This window comes from Rosa chinensis, chromosome 7 (assembly GCF_002994745.2).
Source record: "Rosa chinensis cultivar Old Blush chromosome 7, RchiOBHm-V2, whole genome shotgun sequence".
NCBI lineage: Eukaryota > Viridiplantae > Streptophyta > Magnoliopsida > Rosales > Rosaceae > Rosa > Rosa chinensis.
This window is the reverse complement of record NC_037094.1, coordinates 66,316,421-66,325,186: the sequence shown is the minus strand read 5'-3', so window position 1 is coordinate 66,325,186 and position 8,766 is coordinate 66,316,421.

The following is an 8,766-nucleotide window of genomic DNA, read 5'->3' as shown; positions in this document are numbered from 1 at the left end:
ACGCTCGCAACACGTACAAATTTTAAATCCGTGAGTGTACTGTGTGAAAAGACGAATACACGCATAAATCCGTGTAAATTTGTACTTATTTACACAGATTTCATCCGTGTGAAAATGTCTGTTTTTCTAGTAGTGGTATATCAGAAGAAATTTGTTCTCTTGTACAAGACACATAAAGCTAAAGTTTTATTATTTATAACTCACTTCGATGCATTCACGAGGACTTGTTTTTTATAGCCTCATAGGACAGCTGAAGAGTGACTCTTAAACTTTTCTTATTAACTAGAACTAAGAGCAACTCCTACAGATTCCCCATATTTTGATTTTTCTCTACTTTAAGGAAAAATAAACCTCTTTTGCTCCAACAGATTCCCTATAAGAGCAACTCCAACAGATTCTTTATATTTTGATTTTTCTCTACTTTAGGGAAAAATAAGCCTCTTTTGCTCCAATAGATTCCCTATAACTATCTCTTTTTTAGGAAAAGTGAGGAGAGAGAAAACCAAATTCCCTATATTTACAGCAAACTCCAAAATTTTAAAGAAGAATATGGAGATTTTATAGATTACTGTAAACTATAGAATCTGTTGAAGTTAGAAAAGAAAAATAGGCTAAAGGTTTGACTTTTGCTTCTCTATAATACAAAAATTATAGAAAAGCTGTTGGAGTTGCTCTAACTATCTCTATTTTAGGGAAAGTGAGGAAAAGAAAACCAAATTCCCTATATTTATAGTAAAATTTTAAATTTTACTTCCCTATCTCTAAATAAAGAAAACAAACCAGACTCAAGGAAGACAAAAGGACGCAGCTCATTTATTCACCAGAGAATTCTAAGAGAAATCTAGATCATTCTCATTTATTCTCAACATGCTTGCCTCGAGAGTGCTAATAACTTCCTTTTCTTTTCATGTTTTTTTCTTTTATTTTCATTCCATATTGTAGTCTCATGACCAAACGTACCCATATTATAGCTCATTTTTAACCATCATATTCATACCATACGAGGAAACAAAACACTAAACTAATTAAAGTGACCGCGATATCAATGAGATTGGTTAACCAGTTCTTAGATTGGTCGATAATTTGTACGTTCAAGATAATCTACAAAAAGTGAAGTTCCGCAATCATGAGTTACATCGTACGACGAGAGAAAAATAAAAGAAAGAAAGTAGCTAGTATTTCTTATTCTCTTGTTAAGGATTGTTCTCACAAGCTTCAATAATTTGGCCTTTGACGCTTGGATTCCCCACTCAATCAGCCAGTCTCTTCTTCTTTTACTTTTCTGCTTTCTGCGATATTTGTCTCTTAAGATGCAGAATAGTGCGAAATATGGACTACGGAAACTGAAATGACCTTACTGGCTTATTCAAATTCCCTGGAGTGATTGACATGTTGGGTTTTGGTTCAAGTTCGTACGTAGTGTGAGAGCATGCAGGATCTAGTTAGCTAGTTGGTGGTACTTGGTATAACTACTATTTTAAGAATATATATATATATATATATATATATATATATATATATGGTCATTGGTCATTGATTCTATTGCAAGTCCCTTTGTTCTCTGTCCTTGTACAGTTGATTCTGTGCTAAATTTGGTGGTGCATGTAAGAGGAAGGCCTTTATCAGCCACTAGTTATAGTTTGATTTGGTTCCCAGCTCGATTTGCCTTTGTCGATCAAGTGGGCAATACAAGGTGGATTCCTCGTTTAATTGTTTGGAGAAAAAGAAAACATAAATGGTTCTGTACATGCTATACTATATTGGAATTAAACTATTCTTTTTAGACTAGGGTTTATATGATTTTTATTTCTTAAACATGAACTCAAAACTGAGAAACGCTTAACTTTAGATTAGAAAGCGTTGTTGTTTTAGATATATCTATATAAACTTAATATTAACAGGAAACGCAGTTCTTGGCACTATGGCGGCTCAAAAGGGACAAACTATATATATATATATATATATATATATATATATATATATATTCATTCTTGTACGTCTTCTCCCGCGGGTGAGGAGGACGAGTACTACGTGCCCTTTTACTTAATTGGCTGGTTTAACTTGTATTCTGACTCATCATCCTGGAAAGGATGCAAAGAAAGAAAAACAGAAAAGCATGAAAAATCTGAGTGGTGACCACGATACCCACTCATCGATCATTCTCTGATTCATTTATCCGTTTCCTTTTCCTTTCTGGCATGGGGTACAAATAATTCATATCACTTACTCCAGTCATCGTTATCCAATTTGCATTATACGAACTCGTTCATGATAAACTTTAAGAAAACCTACACAAAGCCCCGTCCCCCATCATGGGCCGTAATAAATTGTATGCGAGGGAAAGTTCATAAGAATTAACATACGAGTCCAGAAACTAAAACCCATTGCAGCATGAGAATGCAAAGAGAGAACTAAACTTGCATGGAGAAGAAGGTTTGCAATCTCCAAAACTTTGCCGTTAACAAAGTTTCAAATAATTGACTTGCCATGATTGATCGGATCCTTGATTGTTTGCAACTAATTATAAAACTTTCATCATGGATGTTAAAAGACAATTACATTACATTACTACCAAAGCAACAATTACCCACAGAGTATAGCTTAATAGCTTCTGCACCCCTAAATCCTAGCCGCCCATCGGCTTCACTACTCTTGGCCATCATTGTCATCATATTTCTTGGGCGCGGTCCATGCATCGGCATCTGTGGCGACCTAAGTAGTCGTCGTTCAAGTATTTGTTGTTGTTGTTGTTGTTTTTTTTTTTTTTGGCGAAAGAGTCATGGTGTTCGATCAGAGGTTCACAGTCATTGCGGCAGGTTTTTGCGCTACGGTGGGTGTCGCGAGCTGGGTTTCGACCGGACTTATTGCAAAAACATAAAGGAATTTGGTGGTCCTCTGCGTGCGCCTATACCTGATCTGGGGAACATCTTGGTGTTTTCCGGTGAAGGCTGAAACAAGAATGATCAACCCCAAAACGAGGCTCCCCTTGTCAATCTGATTCCGATAAGATTTGGTGATGGATATCGGGGTTAGGGCAGCCATGCTGGGAGTCGGCTCTACAGTGGAGGTGCAGCACGTCGGCAATCCCAAGAATTGTACGGTAGCCCTGGATGTGGTCTTGACGGCATTGGGTCAATGTTGAAGCCAAGCTTACCAGAGGGCCTATTGGGCTGGGATAGGGCCTTGGGGCCTCATAGGGAGTGCACTTCTAGGGCTAGGTTTTATTTAAGTTTTTTAACTTTACCTACACTGTGTCATAGTGGTCCGTAGTTATAGACTTTCTTTTAATAAATGAGCATGGGGTGTTCAATGAGTAGACCTATTACTATGTATCGCGTAGTATCACTTCAACTTCTTGTTTGTCCATAGATGGCAGAATGGTCATTTTCGCTTTAATTAAATGACAAACCGATATGATTTATTTAAAAAAAAAAAACAATTACCCACAGATTTAAATCTGTGTGAGATAAGTCTATCTCACACAATTTTCAGTGTGTGAAAAATTTGACCTATAGTATGCACACGGATTGTTTTTCCATGCTCTCTCTCTAGGGGGAGCTATTACTCATCTCACACGATCTTGGAAGTCCGTGAATCTTTGACGTGGGCTCCATTATCTATTCACAAGCATAATTGGTTTAATGAAATGTTTTTTTGTGTGAAAAGCTTCTTAACTCACATAGATTTCTGTGTGGAATCCCAAAACCCTAATGCACACTCATTTATGTGTGGAAAGCAACTCAGGACTGATTTATGTGCGGAAGCCTAAACCCTAGCTCACACTGATTTCTTTCTAGAACCCCTAAACCTAACTCACATTGATTTTAGTGTGGAAGAGTGATAGCATCCAAAAATATATATATTTCTGATAATTAATTTGCAACCAATTTTTTTCTTCCCGGAACATTTATATACTCTTATTTCTCAACAATAAATATACTTCAAACTCATTCATAATTATTTCCAATAAAGTAAACAAATCTACAACTCAATCGAGAATATTAAACTTTACATTCCTAGCAAGATCTTTACATGCCTAGTAAGATGACATTTCATACCCTAAATAAATTGTTAGATTCCAAAAAAAATGCTGCTTTCCAGAATACATTGGTGTACAAGGTGGAATATCACTAAGATTTTTTTTCCTTTTAACAACATAATCCTAGGCCCCATCAAAAAACCCGCAGATCAAGTGGACCAATGGAGGCCCGCCTGCCCAGAGGGCCAAAAGCCCGGCCCGGCCCGTCAAAAAGCCCGCCATAGGCCTGGCCCGGTGGGTAGAGGGCCGGGCTTGGTTTAGGGTTTTGAAACCCGGCCAGGCCCATAGGCCTAGCCAGCCAAAAGCCCTTTAGGCCCTGCCCTTAAAAGCCCTTTAGGCCCGGCTCGTAAAAGCCCTCAAACAAAAAATATTATATAAATAACACAGAAACTCTTGTGCAGAACACCTAACTTCTATGAATTACTGGGAACTTCTCGGTTGGAATTAGGAGCTGTACCCTATATGCATGGAAAGCCCCGTGTGTCTAGTTTCTGAGGAATTTTACAATTTGTATTCCGACTTTTCTAGAATGAGTTATGGTAATTTAAGTGAAGGTAGTGCAGCTTGAACAAGAATCTGCAACACAGAAACTGTTGTGCAGAACACCCAACTTCGCTGAATTACTAGGAAATTTTTGGATGGAATTAAGATCTGTATCCTATATTCATGGAAATCCCCATGTGTCTAGTTTCTGAAGAATTTTACGGTTTATAATTCTGACTTTTCTAGAAGGAGTTATGGCAATTTAAGTGAAGGCAGTTCAACTTAAAAGAGAATCTGCAACAGAGAAACTGTTGTGCAGAACACCTAACTTCACTGAATTACTGGGAACTACTCGGATGGAATTAGGAGCTATACCCTATATTCACGGAAATCCCCATGTGTCTAGTTTCTGAGAAATTTTATGGTTTGCAATTTCGACTTTTCTAGAAGGAGTTATAGCAATTTAAGTGAAGACAGTTCTGCTTGGACGGGAATCTGCAACATTTTTTACAGGTTCATGTCTAGAACCGAACTTCGTAGAATTACTGAGAACTTCTCGGATAGAATTAGGAGCTGTACCCTATATGCACGGAAAGCCCCATGTGTCTAGTTTCTGAAGAATTTTACGGTTTGAGATTCTGACTTTTCTAGAAGGAGTTATGACAATTTAAGTGAAGGCAGTTCAGCTTTGACCGGAATCTAGAAGGCCCAGCACATATATTTGGAAATCTTCAGTGTGCCACATCATCATTATATGTATGTGTGTGTAGACTTTGTGTGAGTGTGAATTTGTTGTAATTTAGCTTATGGTGAAATTGGAAGTTCTCATACTTCTATATAGAATATGTGCATATATATTCTACATGTCATGACAACGGTTGACCGATTCGATCGGATTAGAAAATATGGTGAAATTGGCTAGATTTTTTACCACACTTATAATTTATTATAATAATCTCATCCAACTATCGGTTTTTCCATTTTATTTGAATTGATAGAGGTTGCTCTTTGGAGTGTATGATATATAAATATAGGTTTATAAGAGTAACTAAGTTTGACCTAGTTGATCGAGTTCGAAACAAGAACTAAATTGGCTGAAATTTTTACAACCACCATAAATTACAATCTCTCCATCGAGCGGTTGGTTTCTCCAAATTCATTTTTCACTTCATGTTTGCTTTAGCATGAACCTCAACAATTTAAATAAAATGTATAAGTTATAATACGTTAGGAGGCAAATTGGTATAGACCAACGTCTTTGTAATTAAAATTGAAGTTTTTATCTTATGTTCACTCACATCCATCTATGGAATATTTACAGACATGATGTGAAAAAATAAGCACGTTTCGCGGTCATTGTGCCATCGGTCAACTAAGAAAACATACAAGTGATGACGGTTGACCAATTCGATCGGATTCGAAAATATGGTGAAATTGGCTAATTTTTTTACCACACTAATAATTTATTGTAATAATCATATCCAACGGTTGGTTTTTCCATTTTCTTTGAATTGATAGAGGTTGCTCTTTAAAGTGTATGATATATAAATATAAGTTTATAAGAGTAACTAAGTTTGACCTAGTTGATCGAATTCGAAACGAGAACCAAATTGGCTGAAATTTTTACAACCACCATAAAACATTACAATCTCTCCATCGAGCGGTTGGTTTCTCCAAATTTATTTTCCACTTCATGTTTGCTTTAGAATGAACCTCAACAATTTAAATGCAATGTGCAAGATATACAACTTTAGGAGGCAAATTGGTATAGACCAATGTATTTGTAATTAAAATTGAAATTTTTATCTTACGTCCACGCACAGCCATCGATGAAATATTTACAAACGTGATATAAAAAAATAAGCACGTTTCGCGATCGTTATGTCATCGGTCAACCAAGAAAACATACAAATGACTACGGTTGACCAATCCGATTGGGTTCGAAACTATGGTGAAATTGACTAAATTTTTAACCACACGCATAATTTATTGTAATAATCACATTCAACGGTCGGTTTTCCCATTTTATTTGAATTGATAGAGGTTGCTCTTTGGAATGTATGATATATAAATATAGATTTATAAAAAATTAGTGTCTTTAAATATTTATTATAAATAAAGCCCACAAGGCCTGTCTCAAAAAAGCCCGCAAGGCCCGCTTTATATGAACGGGCTTGGATCATTCGATTTAAAATAAAGGCTAGCCCGGCCCGACCCGCCATTATTTAAAATTTAAAAATATAATAGGGTCCTTGACCAAAAGCCCGAAAATGAGCCAAAGTTATCCCACTTGCCCCATCAACAGATTTTTACTCCCACTAACCCAATTTAAATTAAAATGACAATTTTACCCTCGCCTTAATTAATAAACTACAGAATGCCACTCTATTTTATCTTTCATCTCTTTCTCTCTCTCCACTCTCTCTCCAGCACGATGCCCATGACGCCGGCCCCCTCCCTCCCCGTCGCTACTGGGTATGCCGCCATCGCCGTGGTGCAAGAAGGAGTTGGTCCTCCCGGAAATCGACATCGTCCTCCTCACTCCTCCTCCTCCTCCTCCGCCGTAACCAGCCTCCTCTCCTATCTCCTCGAACCCGTTCAACGTGTTCGCGAACGGCGGCCTCCGCTGGTGGCTGCCGCCGAGATCGGCATCGGAGCGGGCGCGCGTGAGAGTGATCAGGTGTTGGTTTGTTTTACGAGATACGGAAAGAGGAGACCTGAGGGAAATGGCGCAGGTTCGGGGGATTTGGGGCACCATTTCGGGTTCGGGCGAGGAGGACGACCCGAGACCCGAGTCTTTGGAGTGGGGGAGCCATGAGTTTAGTATCGGCGACGATGAGCTTCGTAGAAGCATAATGATGATGGGCCTGAGAAACCCCGAATCTCAGACTCCTTCTAAAACCCTAGAATACAACTGAAATTCAGGTCTGGAGAGAAGAGGGAAATGTGAGATAGAGGAAACGGAAGGGAATGGAATATATTTTATATGGGAGGGAAAGGGGGAGATGTAGGGATCAGATCTGAGCCGTTGGTTCAGTGTGGAGTGGGAGGGAGATGGGAGGGGGCGTTGATGTTAAGGGCGCGTTTGGCAGAGTGGTGGTGCTGCCTCAAAAAGTCGAAAAGCGTTTTGTGCCTTTTGGGTTGGTCGGATGGAGACTCGGCGTGAGAACAGTTCAAACACTTGGCCTAACACACATGTGATGTGGGATGTGCCCCCTTCATTATCTCCTTGTTTGGGGGGCAATAGACGGCTATTGGGGGGCAATAGACGGCTATTGGGGGGCAATAGACGTTTTGAATTGATGTAATCTCCTTGTTTTTTTTCTGTAATCAAAGTTTTATTTGTCTAAATTTAGGGAGATTAGTTCCCATTCTGGCAACTGAAAGTCCTATTGAGGGGCAATAGGAGTCTATTGGGGGCAATACATGGTTGATAGTCGTCTATTGGGGGCAATACATAGCTGATAGTCATCTATTGGGGGGCAATACATGGCTGATAGTCGTCTATTGGGGGGCAATAGACGTCTATTAGGGGGCAATAGACGTCTATTGGGGGGGCAATAGACGTCTATTGGGGGCAATAGATGTCTATTGGGTGACCGAAATCCGGCGACAGGATTCCGGCGAAAGTTGGCCGGAATCCGGCGAGGTTGGCCGGAATCCGGCGAAGTTGGCCGGAATCCGGCGGCCGGTGACCGGATTCCGGCAGCCGGTGACCGGCTCAGGCGAAGTCTCCCATGGTTTCTCTCTCTTCTATTTTTTTTTTCTCTCTCTCTCTAAGTAACAAGGGGGTGAGGGTAAAATAGTATTAAAAAAAAATTAAAAACAAAAAAAAAGGTATTAGGGAAGACTCCCTTAGAGTGTATTGGGTAAGAGAGAATTAAAAAAACTTAATGGGGTAAGTGGGAAAAAAATCCCTAAAAATGGGGTAAGTGGACAAAATCCCAATATAATAAGGCCCGACCCAAGCCCGTTGACGAGCCTTACTGATAATCCTTGTCCAAAAACATAATATCGGTTCCATCAAAATGCTTTGAGGACCAACTCAAAGTACACAAAAGAGAAAAGTAATGTTACCTAATCGAGAACGATAATTAGTAAAAGCCTAAGCATCAATTCAGAAAGAACAACATTCAAAGAAACTGCAATACTGACTCCCAGCACTAACATTGGTTGGAATAGAAGTGCAAGATCGTAGTCAATGAGTGGCAACTCTAATGTAGGATGCCTTAGCCTTAGATTGT